This window comes from Rana temporaria, chromosome 10 (genome assembly GCF_905171775.1).
Source record: "Rana temporaria chromosome 10, aRanTem1.1, whole genome shotgun sequence".
In the NCBI taxonomy this organism is placed as follows: Eukaryota; Metazoa; Chordata; class Amphibia; order Anura; family Ranidae; genus Rana; species Rana temporaria.
Window position 1 is genome coordinate 93,398,540 of NC_053498.1, and position 20,624 is coordinate 93,419,163.

At 46.8% G+C, this 20,624-nt stretch overlaps 1 protein-coding gene across 8 annotated transcripts in view; it reads left to right on the plus strand.

The window, feature by feature from the left end:
- The window catches only part of LOC120915317 (galactoside alpha-(1,2)-fucosyltransferase 2-like), a 192,172-nt gene that overhangs the window by 131,891 nt on the left and 39,657 nt on the right, over positions 1-20,624 (plus strand). Inside the window, exon 1 of one of the 8 annotated variants that reach the window (XM_040325705.1) lies at positions 16,539-16,755. The exons of 6 other annotated variants lie outside the window; for them this stretch is intronic. The gene's annotated coding sequence lies outside the window, so the exon portion shown is untranslated. Of the gene's footprint in view, positions 1-16,538; positions 16,756-19,858; positions 20,149-20,624 lie in introns of those variants that run through there. One more of the 8 variants, XM_040325704.1, reaches the window with a different exon arrangement.

Below are 20,624 nucleotides of genomic sequence, written 5' to 3' on the forward strand. Positions count from 1 at the left end.
CAGTGGGATTTGCAAAGTCATTAGTAATAATCTAGGGCAGGGGTCTCCAAACTGTGGCTCGAGGGCCAGATGTGGCCCTTTTCTAGTCCTTAGGGCACTATTCCTCTCACTGACACCAACAAGCGGGCACCGTTTCTTCTACTGATAACAATGATGGGATACTATCCCTCCTACTGATAGGGGCACTACGCCTCCTTGAAGCCATATTTATTCTCGCTGATGCTGGGCCCGGGACATTTTCTGCCCCCCACCTGCATGCCTCACTGTGCCCATGCCTCGCTGTGCATATGCCTCAATGTGCCCATGCCTAGACTGATGTTTAACATGGGAGTCTATGGAAGGGGTGCCCGGTTTTGAAAAAAAAAAAATTGGTGCTCCCCAGCCGTAGGTTCCCCAGACAACAAACTTTGCACACTTATAGAGGAGAAATTGGGCTACATGTGTGCCAAGTTCCTGGTCCAGGGGACCTACGAGCGGCCGTTACCGGGTCCCTAAAGTCACCGGAGAAATTACTGTTTAACATGGGAGTCTATGGAAGGGGTGCCTGGGTTTAAAAAAAAAAAAAAAATCGGTGCTCCCCGGCCGTAGGTCCCCCGGACAACAAACTTTGCACACATGTAGAGGAAGAGTGGGGCTACATGTGTGCCAAGGTTGGCCGGTACCGGGTCCACAAAGTCTGGGAGATCAGGCGCAAAACGGTGACTCGAGTATAAGCCGAGGGGGGCATTTTCAGCACAAAAAAATGTGCTGAAAAACTCAGCTTATACTCCAGTATATACGGTGTATATATAATATAGTGTGTGTGTGTATATATATATATTTTATATATATATATACCGTATTTATCGGGGTATTGCGCGCTCCGGCGTATAGAGCGCACCCCTAAAGTGGACCCGACTTTCCTGTAAAAAGACATTTTAGTACTTACAGTTTTGGTGTCTTGCGCAGCGGCCTCGTCGGGTCCGGCGTCCGTCTGCGGCTTCGGGTGTCCTCTTCTTCGGGTCCGGCGTCCTGTTGCCGCGTCCTCCCCGCTCGATCCCCGCGCCGAGTTTGAATACTGCGCCGGCATATACCGAGCGCAGTACACTCGTGTATAGTCGGGCAGACTCGGCTACTCTCGCGCTCACGTCCTGTACGTCCAGGACGTGGGCGCGAGAGGAGCCGAGCCTGCCCGAGTGTACTGCGCTCGGTATATGCCGGCGCAGTGTTAAAACTCGGCGCGGGAAAGCGGGTATCGGCGTATATCGTATGTATCGTATATATCGCGCACCCACGATTTTGCCCTGATTTTCAGGGCAAAAAAGTGCGCGGTATACGCCGATAAATACGGTATATATATATATATATATATAAAATCTAGTATTTTATTTTTTGAAAGCGCCCATAGGCGATTCAGTTCGCATGTGTTGCGCTATATAAGTTTCTCACTCACTCGCAATCAGGATTGGTCAGACATGTCATCATAAAATCCAGAATAGCTGTTCCTTTGCATTCATTTATATTCCACTTTTACTTCTTTTTAAAAACAGACTGTACTGAAAAAAATGTGAACTGTGAATGTGAACTTTTAAAGCTTTTTCAGATGTCTACTTTTTTTTTTAAATCGGTTTGTTACCTTTATCAAAGTTGTTTCCAATATTGTATCGCTTGTATCGTTTTGGCTTTACCAATGTTGTGTCATTTTTTTTTTAATCGAAAGCTGTCACCGACTTTGTGAGGTTAGGGCTAGGCTGAAATTTACTACGTAGGTGGCCCTCCCCTGTCAAATTGAAGGAGCTGAATGGAAAATTCTTAGCCAAATAGCAAGTAATCCAAACTGATTAAGCTTTTATCCTGACAAGCGCTGGTGCCAGCAGTCGGAATGAAAAAAAACAGCGCTCCCGGCTCGTCTATCCGCACTGTATAGCGTGGATGGAGAAACCTAACAGATTTTTCTTTATTCAGACCTCAGGCCCCGTACACACGACCGAGTTTCTCGGCAGAATTCAGCCAGAAACTCGGTCGGAGCTGGATTCTGGCGAGAAACTCGGTCGTGTGTACACTTTTCAGCGAGGAAGCCGACGAGGAACTTGTCGGGCCGAAAAGAGAACATGTTCTCTATTTTCTCGTTAGTCAATGGGAAAAGTCAGCCCGAACTCGACGAGGAACTCGATGTGTTTGGCACGTCGAGTTCCTCGGTCGTGTGTACGGGGCCTCAGTCGAATGAGAAAGTCTGTATATTCCTAGCTTTAGAGCAGAGTACCCAACCTTTTGAAGCACGAGGGCCACCTAAGCGACTTGCAAACCGGTCGCGGGCCACGAAGAGTGGAGCAGGCAGATGGCAGGTCCGTGTCTGTTCTGCATATGCAGAGCAGACACAGACACAGCCCACTAAACTCTCTTTTTTTTTTAAAGGATCGGATTGGAGGTAGGATACAAGTCGGTTTACATCTGCCACTACATAGAGGTGAATGGAGGGTCCAATTGGATCGGACTGACCATGTGAAAGGGGCTAAAGGCGGCTTTCACACTGATGCACTGTGGTTTACCCGCACATTTGGCTTTCCTGCACTTTACAATAGACTGGTAACAGGTAACCCGCAGGTGCACTACTCTGCATCTGCGGATCAGTTTGAAAGCAGCCCACTAACCATTGCAGAACAGATATGCCCATATACAGTATACACTGTGATTTTAGTAATAAACTGACCTTTAATAACAGTGTTCTATTCTATTCCATCCCAGAGCAGAAGGTCGCGGCCCACATCAGAGGGCTCCACGGGCCACATGTGGCCCCCCTGCTTTAGACTGTTAGCGTTTCCACGTGTCTATATTATCATTGTGACCAGTGGCACCCCCTCTATCTACATACAGGGCCCCAGACTATGAATTACAATGGGGAGGGAGCACGTGATTAGAGCCAAAGGATTTAATAGGCTTCAAAAAGGGTGCTGCGCCCCAATGCCAGCTGTGTGACAATAGCGAATGAATATTCGGTATTTTCGCACTAAATCTCCTCCCCGCCAATCAGGAAGCGGGTCACAAGAACCGTTTCCTGATTAGCCAAAACGTCAGGTGAGAGAGCGCCGAGGAGAGAGGAGACGCATGGCAAAAGCGGCCATGCTGGAGATGAGGACAGCGGAGCCGCAGCCCGCCGCCTAGATCGGGTCCGCCCTGCTGGAGCAGAGGACGCGGGAGCTGCTGCCTTTCACCAGCCACCAAGATGGAGTAAGAGCCGGATCAACCAGGAGAAAGCAGGCAGGGGGGGGGGGGGGGTGGTTGTTTTATCATGCTTGTCGTTTTGCCTGTCATGCACCCACAGAAGACTTGTCTATAATGTGTGTATATCTTAGAAAGGGTCTTATCCCATGGCGTGAAGTACTTGCAGACATAAAATCTATAGCAGGATATCCTCGATCACATATATTGCATCAGGGCCCAGAAATGTTTCGTTTCTGTTCCAAAAACAAGTTTCGATGACCAGTGACTGGAAGTGACAGGGAGTGGCAGAGTGTAAAAGGGACTCAGCCCTGGAAGCAACATGTTGGCTCAAGTTGCAGCTAGCATGGGGAAAGCAGCATAGGATTCTATGCATTCATTCTCTCAGTATGTTGAAACAATAAAAAGCTCCATTAACACAGGATATGTGTTCCCATACCTGTGCAAAATAAAAACATGTTTAAAGCCCCCCCCTCCCATGTCAGGGCCCCCAATCCCCAAATACGCATAAGCCTCCCACTCCCTTTTTAATTTTGCATTGTCAGCCCACCGTATGACCCCTAGTGGGGTCATACGGTGGCCCCAGTGGCAAAATGATGTCACAGCAAGGGGCAACATGAAGACTGATTGGTAGCGGCCCCAGACTGCAGCTGGATCCCAGTCCCTACTAAGAGGAGTTGCACAGGACATATTTAAAGTAAGTTAAGAGGAGCTCCAGGCCCCCCCCCCCCAAAAAAAAGTAGTTAGCAGCTACAAATATCATACCTCCTAACTTTTTGAGATGGGAATGAGGGACACCTATCAGCAAAAGTATGCAGGCATAGGACACACACCCTTAACCCCTTCCATACAGGCCATTTTCACCCCCTTCCTGCCCAGACCAATTTTTAGTTTTCAGCACTGTTGCACTTTGAATGACAATTGCGCGATCATGCAACACTGTACCCAAATTAAATCTTTATGGCCCCCCCACACATACAATATTTTTAAATTTTTGATTTAATAAATACCACAATTTAAAAAAAAAAAAATACAATATTTTTTTCCTCAGTTTAGACCGATACATGTTCTTCTACATATTTTTGGTAAAAAAAAAATACGCAATAAGCGTATATTGATTGGTTTGCGCAAAAGTTATAGCGTCTACAAATTAGGGGATAGATTTCTGGCATTTTTATTTATTATTTTTTTTTTTTACTAGTAATGGCGGCGATCTGCAATTTTTATTGTGACCGTGACATTGCGGCGGACATATCGGACACTTTTGACACATTTTTGGGACCATTCACATTTATACAGCGATTAGTGCTATAAAACTGCACTGATTACTGTGTAAATGTGACTGCCAGGGAAGGGGTTAACACTAGGGGGCGTTGAAGGGGTTAATACGTTCCCTAAAGTGTGTTCCAACTGTAGGGGGGAGGGGACTCCTCATTATCCATTTTCTAGGCTCATCTTACACAGCTGGTTTGGAAAAACAGGTGTGGTACAAATACAAGAATATCTGTAGTAATAGGGAACCTATTGTATACAGAATCGCAACTATTTAAATAGTTTACTTCCTGTTCTCACTTTCAGCTAAAAGTGGCCACGGTCTCTTATTTGCTATTTTTCTTTTATCTTCCAAAAAATTTGATTTATTTTTTTAATGACCTGATTGCTCCCATTTTAAGATCTGATCTGGATTGTGATGAACAGAAATTCCAAAAACTTGATTTCCCGCCACCAATGCCCAATGTATTAAATTTCATTTCATTCTAAAGAAGACACAAGGTAACCTGGAGGGCCAAAACTATCCCCGTTTTTAACTCTGGACCAACATGCGCCCGTTCCCCACACATAGGGTGGCTTTGTTGCTCGTTGATGCATAAGGAACCTTGTAAAAATGACAGCAATGCCGCGTACACGGGATCCGACATTCCGACAACAAATGTTTGATGTGAGCTTTTGGTCGGAAATTCCGACCGCGTGTAGGCTCCATCGGACATTTGCTGTCGGAATTTCCAAACACAAAAATTTGAGAGCTGGTTCTCAAATTTTCCGACAGCAAAAGTTATTGTCAGAAATTCCGATTGTCTGTATGCAATTCCGGCGCACAAAAAATCCTACGCATGCGCGGAAACAATTAGGGCCCTTTCACACGTACGGACAAACGGTCCATTTATTACAAGTCCGTTTACGGACTTGTAATGTATCCCTATGGGATTGCAGACGTTAGCGGATGATGCATCCGCTAACGTCCGCAACCGTCCACAAAGATCCGCTTTTGCGGACGGAAGAAAACCCTATTTCTTTATCGTACATCACGGGACACAGAGCGGCATATTCATTACTATGTGGGTTATATGGAGTACCTTCAGGTGTTGACACTGGCAATCTCAAACAGGAAGTCCCCTCCCTATATAACCCCCTCCCATAGGAGGAGTACCTCAGTTTTTTCGCCAGTGTCTTAGGTGTTGGTCACGGAATAGCTTGCCTCCATATCCTTGGGATCAAGGCGGGCTAACCGGATCTGTCCAGAGTGCCTCAGTGCCGAAGTGGACAGTACCCGGGCCCCCAAATCCAGGGGGTTTTTGCCTATAATGCCCTCTCTGGAGGGCTGGACCCTGGGCCCAGGGCTCACAGCTTTTCTAAGCCAGGAGTTCCCTGTTTGCCAGAGGTGCTGTATAGGTCCAGGACAGCGGTTCCTTTTAGGACCCCAGTGCCTGAAGGTCTACTACACTTCCCACGGAGATGGGAGAAGATTGGACTGTGTTTGTTACAAATGTCCTGCGGCATGGAGCAGGTAAGTGGGGAGCCTGCGGAACTTGGTTCGACTGCGAGCTTCCCAAGGGGGACCACAAGGGGGGGCAGCCTAAGTATGCTCTGCATGGGCACCAAGGTCACTATGTCCGTTAGTGGACAGGATGATTTGTTTTGTTCCTCCCCATTTTCTGGCCCCCTGTCCAAACAATCTTCTTCTGGCTACCTGCTGTTCTGCTGGGTATACAGGGTCTAGGAAGAGACCCTTGGGGCTAAGCAACTGATTCCTTAGAGTCTCTATTGCAGCCTACCTGTCCGGGGGATTCAAATTTGCCGCCCTGCAGCGCGTCCTTTCTCCCAGCTCTGTCGGCGTCTGGCGTCTCCATGTGTCTCTCTCTCCTCTCCCTGTCACGCGCGCGCGCGCGGGCACGCAGGAAATAGATGAATTTCGCGCCATCGGGAGAGGGGGGAGGGCGGGAGCACGCAGGAAGAGGCGTGTCCCGCCTCTGTTAAGAGTGACAGGCTGCGCGCATAGATCAGTCTGAAGCTGATCTGGAGGAGAGAGGACACAGAGCGGCATTCCTGCGACCCCCGGTGGCAAGAAAGGGGTAGTACATCATAGGCTTGGCCTATTTTTTCTTATTTAGCCAAAATTCCCCTTTGTCAGCAGGTTGAAGGGCTGGAAAAAAGATATTGGTGGGGCCGTAAAAAAAAAAAAAAAAAAAGGAAAGTAAATATAATTACTTCTAATTTAAAGGAACATAATAGCATATTAAAAAAAAAAAAAAAAATGTTTTCCTTTATATTTGATTTCGGCCTCACCAGGGTTTTTGGACACTAGTAATCCTAGCTGCGTACAGTTAGTTGTTGCAGGCTAAGAACCGCGGTTTTGTACCATGGCACCCAAAGGCTCAGGATCAAGGGGGTCTAAAAATGTAAAAAAGCAAAAGGGTTCCCCCTCGGATTCTGAGGATACGAGTCAGGCTATGCCGGTACTCTCCCCACCTGACCCAGTTGTGGCCGCCTTGGTTGAGCCAATAGGGGGATCTGGTGCAGTGGCTGGCCCAGATCCACCCAACCCTGTGTTCGTCACAGAGGAAAAGCTAGCTACCGCATTAGAAGGGCTAGAGAAAAGATTGGCAGCTATGCTCACTAAATCTTTTCCAGGCAAAAAGCGGGCTAGGTCCCCTTCGCCAAAATGTGTATCCTCGGATGCTGAAGTGATTTCACTGGAGGAATCAGAATTTCAGGAGGATCTATTGGACGAGAACCCAGAGGGTTCAGAAATTGAGGAATCTACTATTGAGGAACCATTCTCAGCCTCCCAAGCAGAGAGCCTGTGGGTCCAGTCTTTGACGGACATGGTACACTCAGCATTTAACCTGCCTTTACCGGAGCTCCGGGGTCCGGCAGTTTCCTCTTTGGGCTCCTTAAAGGCGCCCCTGAATAACGCAGTTTTTCCAGTCCATCCGTTATTAGAGGAGCTAATTTTCCAAGATTGGGTACGACCAGACAGAATTTTTTTGCCGCCTAAAAAATTTTCTGTTATCTACCCGTTAGAGGAGAAGTTTGCCAAAAAATGGGCGCTCCCAGCTGTGGATGCTGCCATCTCTTGTGTGAATAAATCACTAACTTGCCCGGTAGAAAACATTCAGATGTTTAAGGACCCGGTTGATAAACGGTTGGAAACTCTCTTAAAAGCTTCTTTTTCCACGGCAGGGGCAGTGGTACAGCCAGCGGTGGCTGCTATAGGAGTCTGTCAGGCTTTAAAGGACCAGACTAAACAGATGCTTAAGGACATCCCTGCCCAACAGGCAGAAGAGCTGTCCGATATACCCAGAGCTCTTTGCTTTGCGGTGGATGCTATAAAAGATTCCATTCAGCAGGCATCTCGCTTATCTCTATTTTTAGTGCATATGAGAAGGCTCTTATGGTTAAAGAACTGGGCGGCCGAGCCCCCATGCAAAAAGCTTTTGGCAGGTTTCCCTTTCCATGGAGGTCGACTCTTCGGAGAAGATCTGGATAAATACATTCAGACTATCTCAAGTGGCAAGAGTACCCTTTTGCCAGTCAAGAAGAGATCTCGGGGTCCTACATTTAAGAGGCAACTTTCCCCTGTGCCAGGGCCCTCTAATGCCAGGCAGTATCGACGGCCTCCTGCGCGATCAAATTTTAAATCGCAGGGACAGGCCCCGGGAGGCAAAAAGCCTTGGTATCGCAAGCCAGCAAAGCCTGCCCCTAAGTCTGCCTTATGAAGAGATGCCCCCACCCACGAGGATAGGGGGAAGGCTTCGTTTCTTTTCAAAGATCTGGGAAGCCAACATCCCCGACAGATGGGTCCGATCTTCTGTGGCCACAGGCTACAGATTAGAGTTTTTAAAGTTTCCTCCTCCTCATTATCAGGAATCAAGAATTCCAAACGATCCAGCAAAGAGGTCCCCCTTTTTGGCGGCATTGGATCGTCTGATTTATCAAGGCGTGATAGTAGAGGTACCAGTCCAAGAACAAGGGCTAGGTTTCTACTCCAATCTATTTGTCGTGCCAAAGCCCAACGGCGAGGTCAGGCCAATTTTGGACCTAAAAAATTTAAACATTTATCTAAAGGTTCAGTCATTCCGGATGGAGTCTGTTCGGTCAGCAGCCGCCGTGCTCCAGAAGGACGATTTTCTGGCCTCCATAGACATAAAGGATGCTTACCTTCATATACCGATCTTTCAGCCACATCAGAGATTTTTACGTTTCTCAGTGGCTCAGCGTCACTTCCAATTTGTGGCGCTTCCTTTCGGGCTGGCTACGGCCCCCCGGGTGTTCACGAAGGTTCTAGCTCCAATATTAGCCAGTCTAAGAATCCAGGGTGTCACGGTCCTGGCATATTTGGACGACCTCTTGATCATAGACCACTCCTCTCCTTGTTTGGAGCAAGCGGTTGCCCTCACGGTTCAGATCCTCGAGAGGTTCGGCTGGGTCATAAACCGAGAAAAATCAGTATTCCAACCCGCAAAACAGTTGGATTATCTCGGCATGAGGTTAGACACAGCTCAGCAAAAGGTTTTTCTACCCCTGGTAAAGGTCAGGGCTATCAAAGAATTGATTCAGCTGGTTCTGAGTAAAAGAGAACCAACTATTCGCCTATGTATGCGTTTACTAGGCAAGCTGGTGGCCACGTTCGAGGCGGTACCTTACGCTCAGAGCCACACTCGCATCCTACAGGCAGCCATTCTGGCAGCTTGGAGCAAGAAGGCGCAGGCCTTGGAGTTTCCGTTGCCTCTGTCAGCAAGAGTCCGGCAAAGTCTGTGTTGGTGGTTAAACCCTCAGAACCTGCTAAAGGGAAAATCGTTCAGCCCCATAGCCTGGAAGATAGTAACCACAGATGCCAGCCTAAAGGGCTGGGGAGCGGTCTTGGATGGTTGCACTCGCCAAGGCACTTGGGCACATGCGGAGAGGCAGTTGCCCATCAACATCTTGGAGCTTAGAGCTGCTCGGCTGGCCCTCGAGGCTTGGACATCCAAATTACAGGGGTTCCCGGTGAGGATTCAGTCGGATAATGCAACGGCTGTAGCATATATAAATCACCAAGGGGGAACCAAAAGTCAATCAGCTCAGAGAGAAGTGAGCTTGATTTTCCTGTGGGCAGAGGCTCATGTGCCCTGTATATCGGCAATTTTCATTCCCGGGGTGGACAACGTGCAAGCGGACTTCTTGAGTCGTCAGTCTCTGTCGCCAGGGGAGTGGTCTCTGCACCCTAAAGTTTTTCAGTTAATCTGCCAGAGGTGGGGAATACCGGACGTGGACGTCATGGCATCAAGATTCAACAAGAAACTAGACAGGTTCATGTCCCGTACTCGGGACCCTATGGCCTGCGGAACCGATGCATTGGTTTGTCCGTGGCATCAGTTCAAACTGCTATATGCCTTTCCCCCGCTACAGTTGCTACCCCGCCTGTTACGCAGGATCAGGGTGGAGCACAAACCAGTCATCCTGGTAGCTCCAGCATGGCCCAGGAGGGCATGGTACTCACTAATCCTGAGGATGGCAGTGGGAGAACCTTGGGCACTTCCTCTACGGCCAGACCTACTCTCACAAGGCCCGATCCTACACCCTGCATTACGGCGTCTAAATTTGACGGCCTGGCGGCTGAATCCCTGATTCTCAGTAGTAGAGGCCGTTTTAGGCAGATAATCTCTACCCTGATCAGGATTAGAGGGCCGGTCTCCAGGGTGATTTGTTACAGGGTCCGGGAAGCCTATGTAGACTGGTATGTGCGAAGGAATAGTTTGCCGCAAGTATACATTGATCAAATGTTAAGTTTCTCCAGTTAGGAGTGGTGGACTCCCACTCGCGGTTGACACCTTCTTTCAGAGGGTCTTGCGCATTAATCCTCCGGGTATGTCCCCACTTGCCGTGGGACTCGGTCAACTCTACAGGAACAACCTTGTGAGTCGTTGGCTGAAATTCCTGTGATTGGCTATCAAGGAAGCTGGGATTTCTGGTTGCCATAGTTGGCCAAAGAGAGCAGAAATAGCAGCCTTATCTTATAAGAAGCTATATCTTAATTTTTCTCACAAGGACGAGGTGGTTCTCCATCCGCATCCTCCCTGCCTACCAAAGGTTATATCCAGTTCTTTCCTAACCAGGATTTGGTACTATCATCCTTCTCCGAAACCTACTTCCAAAAGGAAGGGTTGCTATATACCTTGGGTATGGTCACGGCCATAAAGGCCTATCTTAGAGCTACAGAGAAGTTCCGGAAAACAGATGTGTTGTTCATTTTTTCCAGATGAGCCAAGAAGGGGCAGGCAGCTGCAAAAGCCATCCTCTCGTGAGAGAGGAAGCTATTATTTACTCAGGCCTACAGCTTGAAAGACTGCCTCTTCCGTTGCCAGTAAGGGCTCTTTCTGCCAGAGCCATGGGCGCCTCCTTGGACAGCACACCATCAGTTCCCTGGGGCTCAATTATGCAAGGCGGCAACCTGGTCCTGAGTCCACAAGTGTTCTAAATCAGACCGGTTGGACGTAAGAAGGAATACTGATACAGCCGTTTTGGCAGGAACTGCTGCAGGCCGCATTTTTAAGACCCTCAGAATCGGGGGCACCCTTGAGTTAAAAAATTTAAATTTTATTTCTCGACTAAGTTGGATTTATTATTATTATTTGAGTTATCTCAGAATTAAATCCTTGGGAAGATGTCTCCCTCCCCTCATTAAAGCATTGCTTTGGGACATCCCACATAGTAATGAATATGCCGCTCTGTGTCCCGTGATGTACGATAAAGAAAAAGGGATTTTTAAATACAGCTTACCTGTAAAATCCTTTTCTTGGAGTACATCACGGGACACAGAGCTCCCACCCCTCTTATGGGGACCATTTTGGGAGGCATACTGCTTGCTACAAAACTGAGGTACTCCTCCTATGGGAGGGGGTTATATAGGGAGGGGACTTCCTGTTTGAGATTGCCAGTGTCAACACCTGAAGGTACTCCATATAACCCACATAGTAATGAATATGCCGCTCTGTGTCCCGTGATGTACTCCAAGAAAAGGATTTTACAGGTAAGCTGTATTTAAAAATCCCTTTTTTTCTTCCGTCCGGCGGAACGGATTGGATGAATACGGACACACGGTCCGTATTCATCCGATTCCCCATAGGGGAGAGCGGAGGAAAGACAGGGCGGTCTCTGCACTGTGTGCGGGGACCGCCCTGTCCGCCGACAGCTCAGCGGGGATTTACGGAGGAATCCTCGCTGAGCCAAACGGGCTAACGGAGCGGATCAATACATATCCGCTCAGTGTGAAAGAACCCTTAGATGCATGCTCAGGAATCATCACTCAAACTTAATTTTTCTCGTCGTAGTGTTGTACGTCACCGCGTTCTTGACATTCGGAATTTCCGTCAAGGTTTGTGTGACCGTGTGTATGCAAGACAAGTTTGAGCCAAAATTCCAAAATCCACGATTTTGTTGTCGGAATTTCCGATCGTGTGTACGCGGCATAAGTCATGCAGCCAATCAGAATATATCTTGCACTGACATGAGCACAGTGAACTCAAATGTTGATTACTTAGGGTAGTGTACTGTGTGTATTAACACTGCGCTTTTTACCATGTTAATAAAACAATCTTCAACTTTAGGAGATGGTTTCTTGTTAAAATTGTTTATTTTAGTTAGTTCACCCCATGTTTCTGCTCCTTACTGCCTATTTGTGGGTGTCTCCATAACTAGCTGGCTGCTTGATTCTGCTGCTCTCTATCTCCCCTTTCTGTCCAAGTCCCCAATTCAGCTAAGGATTTTGCAGTGCAGTGTTGGCAGTTCTGCACATGCTCAGTTTTCAGTGAGTTTCTAAGCTGAGCATTTCCTCCCTATCACATCTGAGCAGCCCATGTGACTATACATATGTGGGTGTATACACAGTGATAAATGACAGCCCACTTCCTCCCTCCTCCTCCAGGACCACTAACCAGCTTAACACAATGGGGGTGGGATATTACAAGTAGATTATTGGAGGCTTCACCTTCCTGTTATTCTACTACACAGGCTGGAGGGGTGTGACACATCCTGTGACTGCCAGAAATCTGCCCACACCATGGTATTTCCAAAAATAAGGATTTCATTTCATAATGCACCCCGAGAGCAAATTGGATCATGCTTTATTGGAGTTTTTTTTTTTTTTTCATTACCTAGATGGACATGTGTTTTTTTTTTTCAACCTGACTAAGTAACCATATGGCTGCTTAAAGATGCGGTGCAGTGTACCCGCAGGTTTGGTGTGGGTTAGGTGCACTGTCCCATAGAGTTCTATAAAGGTCCTGTGGTTTTGGTGTGCTTTCTGAAAGCGCAGCAAAACTTCTGCATGCTGCATCTTTGGTACATATTCAGAAAGCGCATTAAAACCTCCGGAGCTAATAGAACTTTATAGTAAAGCCCAGCTAGCGCACACCAAACCCGCAGGTACACTGCTCTGCTCCAGTGGTGTGGTCATACCGCACCACATCAGTCTTAAAGCAGCCCATATTCTGTGGAGTTTGCTCATAGTGAGTGCATCAGGACAGAAGTGTCCTGGAAAAAGCTGCATAATATGAACTTTAGTATTTGTTTGGGGTAGGTATAAAGCTTTTCTGGATGTTTTTATTTAATTTACCTTTGATATTGTGGTTGATGCTGATTTGTATTAGTAATCACTAATTAGTTTTTTGTTTTGTTTTTTGTGACTGGTGTCATTGTTTATTGCTGACTAAAGTCTGCCATTTCTGTTTAATCAGTTTAAATTCAAGCCAAGCGTGGGCCAGTTGGCACATATTTGGCAAAAGAAACCAGGTTGAAAATTGACCAAACAGGGACTGTATCCAATCAGATGCAGGTGCCAACTGTTGGAATGCTGTTTAGCAAGAATGGGGAAATCGAGTCTATTTATAAAGCATGGAATGCGACTTTCACAAACATTTGCTGGTGAAACACATGCACCTAGATGGTTTTTCAGCCAGGGCCGGATCTAGCCTGTGTGATGTGGGGGTGCAGTAAAAAATGTCAGTAAGGCACTGTAGAGAGGATCAGAAGGATAAAGGATAGTGTCGGTAGTTTGTAGGGCAGTGTACAGAGGCCATTAGTTTGAAGGGCAGTATACAGTGAGTCAGTAGGGCATTGTACAGGGGGTCAGCAAGGCAGAGGATGAGAGGTCAGCAGGGCAGTGTACAAGAGTCAGAAGGGCATTGTGCAGGTGGCCAGCAGGGGTTATCGGGGTAGAAGACAGGGGTCAGAAGGGTGGAGGACAGGACTCGGCACGGCAGAGGAGAAGGGTCTGCAAGGTAGTGTACAGGGGTCAGCAGGACAGGGGGTCAGTAGGCAGTGTGCAGAAGTCAGCAGGATGGAAGACAGGAGTTTAATAGAGCAGTGTACAGGGGTCAGCAGGGCGGAGGACAGGCGGTCAGTAGGGCAGTGTACAGAGGTCAGCAAAATCGAGGACAGGGAGTCAGTAGGGCAGGGTACAGGGATCAGCAGGACAAGGGGCAGGGAGTCAGGAGGGCTGGGTACAGGGGTCAGCAGGACAAGGGGCAGGGAGTCAGGAGGGCTGGGTACAGGGGTCAGCAGGACAAGGGGCAGGGAGTCAGGAGGGCTGGGTACAGAGGTCAGCAAGATGGAGGACAGGGGCTCAGTAGGGCAGGGTACAGGTGGTCAAATCCCCCCCCCCCCATTTCTCCTCCTAGCACAAATCTCCCAATCCCCCTCCTAACAAACATACCCCCCCCCCAATTACCTTCCCTGCACACATAGCCCCCTCCTCCACAAACCTCTCATCCCAACCCAAGAACAAATGATTCTTACCCCCCCTCACCCCACTGTAGTCTCAGTACAATTCCCCCACATGTAAATTCAACCCCCTCCCCAAATTACAGGCAGAAAATACCTTGCTGGGAAATACCTTTCCTGCTGCCAGAAGATGAGCAGTCCTTGGAGAAGATAGGGGGCGCTAATCATACAGTCCGATCTATGGATCTAGTGTCATCTGCCCTATAAAGGAGTGATGGAATGACAGGAGGGGGTAGAGCACAGGCGCTGTCACTCCTCTCTGGTCTCTTCATTTCTGGGCTCTAGGCTGCCCTCCCCTTGTACTGAGGGGCTGGCCTGGGGGAACACAAGTGAAATCGAATGGAAAAAAGTTACTGCGCTTATTCTAAGTTAGCATGTGTATAAAAGCCGCAACAAAAAATGTTATACAACATTAAACAAAATATACAAAGAAAAAAAGTTGCCCTAATGTGCGTATTACCAAAAATGCACTGAAACCAGCGCAAATAGTGCAAAGAAAGTGATGACAAACAGTGGTCAAACCATGAACATTAAATAAATCAATAAGTCTTGTGAACAGTTATGGGTTAACCATAATCCACCATAAAGTCCAAAGAACAAAGCAGATGATCAATGTCAGTGATCTCCTGGGTGTAAATAATCCCCAACTTCCAGGAAAGGGTGATGATAGAAATGCCTCCACCACGGTCGGTAAGAGGCAGTGTGTGACCGTGGTGGAGGCGTATCTATCATCATCCTTTCCTGGAAGTTGGGGATTATTTACACCCGGGAGATCACTGAAATTGATCATCTGCTTTGTTCTTTGGACTTTATGGTGGATTATGGTTAACCCATAACTGTTCACAGGACTTATTGATTTATTTAACCTCTTTACCACCGGGCTAATTTTTCAGATTCTTTGTTTACGAGACTAAAACAGTTTTTTTTGCTAGAAAATTACTTAAAACCCCCAAACATTATATATTTTTTTTCTAACACCCTAGAGAATAAAATGGCAGTCATTGCAAAACTTTTTGTCACACCGTATTTGCGCAGCGGTCTTACAAGCGCACTTTTTTGGAAAAAAATCACTTTTTTTAATTAAAAAATAAGACAACAATAAATTTTGCCCAATTTTTTTATATATTGTGAAAGATAATGTTACGCCGAGTAAAATGATACCCAACATGTCATGCTTAAAAATTACGCCCACTCGTGGCATGGCGTCAAACTTTTACCCTTAAAAATCTCGATAGGCGACGTTTGAAAAATTCTACAGGTTGCATTTTTTGAGTTGCAGAGTAGGTCTAGGGCTAGAATTATTGCTCTCACTCTAACGATCGCGGCGATACCTCACTTGTGTTGTTTGAACACCGTTTTCATATGCGGGCGCTACTCGCGTATGCGTTTGCTTCTGCGCGTGAGCTCGTCGGGATGGGGCGCTTTCAAAAAAATTTTTTTTGTTTTCTTATTTAGTTTTATAATTTTTTACACTGAAATTAAAAAAAAAAAATTGATCACTTTTATTCCTATTACAAGGAATGTAAACATCCCTTGTAATAGAAAAAAGCATGACAGGTCCTCTTAAATATGAGATCTGGGGTCAAAAAGACCTCAGATCTCATAATTAGACTAAAATGCAAAAAAAAGAAAAAAAAATTGAAAATTTCATTTTTTTCAAATGACAAAAAAAAAAATGTTTCTTTAAGAGGCTGGGCGGGACTGACGTTTTGACGTCACTTCCGCCCAGCAGAGCTATGGGGACGGGTAAAGGAGATTTTTCCTTCAGTCTCGTCCCCAGTCAGCTGCCGAACGGTCACGGTCTCCTCCGCCGCTACCGACGGCTCCGGTAAGCGGCGGAGGGCGCGGGAGAGCGGCGGGCCCTCTCCCGCCACCGATAACGGCGAAACCGCCGCGGAGACCGCCGTTATCGTGTACACTACCGCCCACTGAAGAGATGGATATCTCGGTTGTGGCAGCAGCTGCTGCCGTTACCGAGATATTCATCTTTAAAAACAGGACGTCTTTTAGACATGGGGCGGTGGTCAAGAGGTTAATGGTCACGGTTTGACCACTGTTTGTCATCACTTTCTTTGCACTATTTGCGCTGGTTTCAGTGCATTTTTGGTAACACAAGTGAAATCTACCAGCACCCCCTAAATCCACCCATGTCTCCAGCAGAGTAGGTTTTTAAAGTCGCATTTTGTGCATTATAATAAAAAAACCTGATGTGTTTGTGGCTATCCTAAAACTGGTGATGCGTGAATAGATCCTTCAATGTGTGATTAAGGCTTCAATCACACAGGTGTGCTGATCGATACACCCGTCTGAAGGCCATCTTCAGCTGCCCCGGATACACAGGTGTTCTATGCAGGGTTCTACAGGCAGCCTGTAGAAATCAATGACCTGCACAGACCTCCACGTGCATCCTGGAGTGCACATCCGATGCACAGACAGCATGAAATGAGTTGTTGGACATGCATTTTACTGGAGAAATAGGGGCTGAGATTTAATTCATAAGGAACATTTCGGTCCCCAGTAAGTAAAAATACAAATGTGAGGGGTTGTGTTGTTAAAGCGAAACTTAAAGGGTCACTAAAGGAATTTTTTTTTTTAGCTAAATAGCTTCCTTTACCTTGCTGCAGTACTGGTTTCATGTCCTCATTGTTCGTTTTTGCATTCATGTTGCTGTAAATCCTCTCTGTTCTGGACACTTCCTGGTTGCCTGTTTCCTGATGACCACAGTACTGGGAGATTTCTCACGGTGGTCACTAATCAAGGAGGTGTGAGTAAAACTAAACTGGATTGGTGCTGAGGAGTTTTAGACAAAGTATCACTGCTCTCTATTGGCTGACTGCCCTCTAGTGGCTCTCTGTACATCAGAGAACCAGCAAACAACAGCAAAAACGAAACTAAACTGCAGGCACATTATATGATTGTTTTTTTATCTATTTTTAAAAGGAATCAGTTAACTATTATGTCTCTATGCCCTGTAAACAGTCATTTCAGCAAAAAAATTTTTTTCCTTTAGTGACCCTTTAAAGTGATTTTAAATCTATTTTATTTTTTTAACACATTTTGTTATACTTGCCTGCTTTGTGTAATAGTTTTGCACAGAGCAGCCCCGATCCTCCTCCTCTGGGGTCCTCTGCCGGGGGTCATTCTGAAAGTAGGCACTCTTTAGTAAAAGGGGAGGAAAAGGAAAGGAGGTAAGAAAAGAAAAAACTTGCACTTAAGTAGTAATAGAGTTTGTGTGAAAATATAAATAAGTTGGTGGGGGGGTTATGGATACAGTGTGCACTTAAAATGTATACAATGTGTTGCATATATAACGTTGTATGTATTTTCAATTCATCTTTTTATTTTTTTATATATTGAAGAAAACAATAAAGAATATTTATAACTTAAAAAAAAATAGACCCGCCTGCCTGCTTACAGTCTTCTTTGGAATGTTCAGTAAGGATGAGCTCCGGCGTGTTTGCAAACCCCACGTGCAGAGCCCGCCAGGAAGTCGGCACTGCGCTAATCACAGGTCGTGAGAGATTGTCCCGATGCGCGGCTGCAGAGATCAGGAAATGTCTTCCTGCCTGTGATTAGCAAAGCGCGGTGCTGACTTCCTGGCGGGCTCTGCACGTGGGGTTTGCGAACACGCCGGAGCTCATTCTTAGGCCGCATTCACACCTGAGCATAGCATTTCCGGTCGTTTTTTCGGGCGTTTTACATACAGCGTTGTCCAACGTTTTTGAACTTCATCGTTTTTTATTTTAGCCAATAGGAAAAATGCTCATCTCTTTCATCATTTGTTGCTATGTTTGTAGATTTTTTTTATCTTCTTCCTGGGTGAATATTCTATTTCACAAAACAGTTTAAAGCGACAAAACGCCCTTAGAAACGCTCGTTGTCGCGCTAGACGCTTGAATCGAGCGTTCCCATGGCAATACAAACGTTCAAAAACGCCCAAATCCGCCTGACAAAAAAAAGGTCCAGAACTTGTTTGAGCTTCGGGCGTTTTGGAGTGGAGATGTGAACCATCTCCATTGAGAATAATGTATTTTTTCCCCTCTAGCGTTTTATAGCTTCAGGCTACAAAATGCTCAGGTGTGAATGCAGCCTTAGGCCCCTTGCACACTGGGGCGTTTTTCATGCGGTACATCGCTAAAAATAGCGCTGCTATACCGCATGAAAAATCATGCCCTGTAGTGTTCAATGTGAAAGCCCGAAGGCTTTCACATTGAAGCGGTGCGCTAGCAGGAGCGCACCAAAAGTCCTGCTAGCCGCATCTTTACCGCGATATAGGAGCAGTGTGTTCACCGCTCCTATACCGCGCCTTCCCATTGAAATCAATGGGAAAGCGCGGTAATACCGCCCGCAACGCGGGCGGTATTAACCCTTTTTCGGCTGCTAGCGGGGGTTAAAACCTCACAGCTAGCGCCCGAATATCGCGGTAAATACGATGGTATAGCCATCACCGCGGCTGCACGCCTTAATGTTCAGTAGAGCCGCACCAGTGCAGTTCAGTATACATTCCATCACAGATCCTGCGTGCAAGAATGACTGAACTCTTGCGCATGTGCAGGAGCCATCTAATTTGGATGGCCAAAGCCAGCAACCCAAAGAAGCTGGTTACAAGATGCTGTCGCTGGTGATGGATGGAAGTCCATTGATGGAGAAGTTTTAGTATCACAGATTTAGCTGCACTTTAACCACTTGACCTATGGAGGATTTATCCCCCTTCATGACCAGGCCATATTTTGCAGCACAGTACTTTAACTGACAATTGCGCGGTTGTGCAACGCTGTTCCCAAATTTTTCCCACAAATAGAGCTCTTTCTTTTGGTGGTACCGTATTTATCGGCATATAGCGCGCACCCCAACCTGAGAAGGGAAGTTTATGGAAAAAAATTTCTTTTTGGATGCTTAGTCTTGTCGTTATCCGTCTGCTGTCAGCGTCCGTCTGCGGCCTTGCGCGGGGTCGGTCCAGCCTTGTCGGTGTCCGTCGCGTCTGTCTGCCGGTCCGTCCAGCCTTGTCGGTGTCCATCGCGTCCGTCTGCCGGGGGTTGCAGCGTTGAATTTGGCGCCTCGGTCGAGCTGTGCAGAGCCGGATTTCCGGTGTGTTTGGCTTCTCTCGCGTGGCTGCGGGCAGATTTGAGCGTGGCCGAGCGCGCAGTACACTCGGCTCGGTCTTTGTCGGCGGCGCTCAGAGACAGTGAGAATCGGCTGTCTCTGAGGAGGATCGGCGTATATCGCGCACCCATGATTTTCCCCTGATTTTAAGGGGAAAAAAGTGTGCGGTATACGCATTGATAAATACGGTATTTGTTCACCTCTGTGGTTTTAATTTTTTTTCACTTTCTACTAAAAAACCTATCCAATAAAAAAGATTAAAAAAAATTCAAATTTCTTCATCAATTTAGGCCATTATGTATTCTGCTACACATTTTTGGTAAAAAAAATACCAATAAGCTTATATTGATTGGTTTGCGCAAAATGTATAGTGTCTACAAACTATGGGCTAATTTTTTGTTTTTGTACTAGTAATGGCGGTGATCAGTGACTTATAGCGGGACTGCGATATTGCGGGGGAAAATTCGGACACCTAACTGACGCTAAAAATATGCACTGGCACTATACTAATGACACTGGTAGGGAAGGGGTTAACATCAGAGGCGATCAAAGAGTTAACTGCATGCCTAGCCTGTGCTTTCTCACTGTGGGGGAGGTGCTTTTACTATGGGAAGGCATTGAACCATGTTCTTGCAAAGTAGGAACACAGGATCAATACCTTCCCTGCTGACAGAAGAGCCATGTTTATATAGGCCTGCCTACTGTACAATTGGCAGGTGCCGGCGGACAGCGAGTCGGCGGCTCCCGCTGTGATCACACCGCCAGCGGCACGTGCCCCAGAACTGGAAGTGTCAGATCACGTATCGGGTAAGTTATCTGGCACAGAGTAGCCACCCTGCCACAGTATATCTGCAGTGGGTGGTCGGGAACTGGTTAAAGTGGAAGGTCACTCTCATTAGTATATAGATAGATAGGAAAGTATATCATATTTACTTGTTTTCAATTTTTTTTTTTTTTTTTTACATTTCTTCAGGTACTTCCTGGTTTCTTGCCTAGGCACATGATGTCATACATCCTAGGGGCCAGATCCACGAAGCAGTTACGCTGGCGTATCTATTAATACGCCGCGTAACTGCTAGGTTGCTCCGGCGTATCTTTGTTTTGTATCCACAAAACAAGATACACCTGAAGCTGGGCTAGATCCGACTGGCGTACGTCTTAGTACGCCATCGGATCTAAGGTGCATATTTACGCTGGCCGCTAGGTGGCGCTTCCGTCGATTTCCGCGTCGAGTATGCAAATTAGCTAGATACGCGAATCCACAAACGTACGTCCGGCCGGCG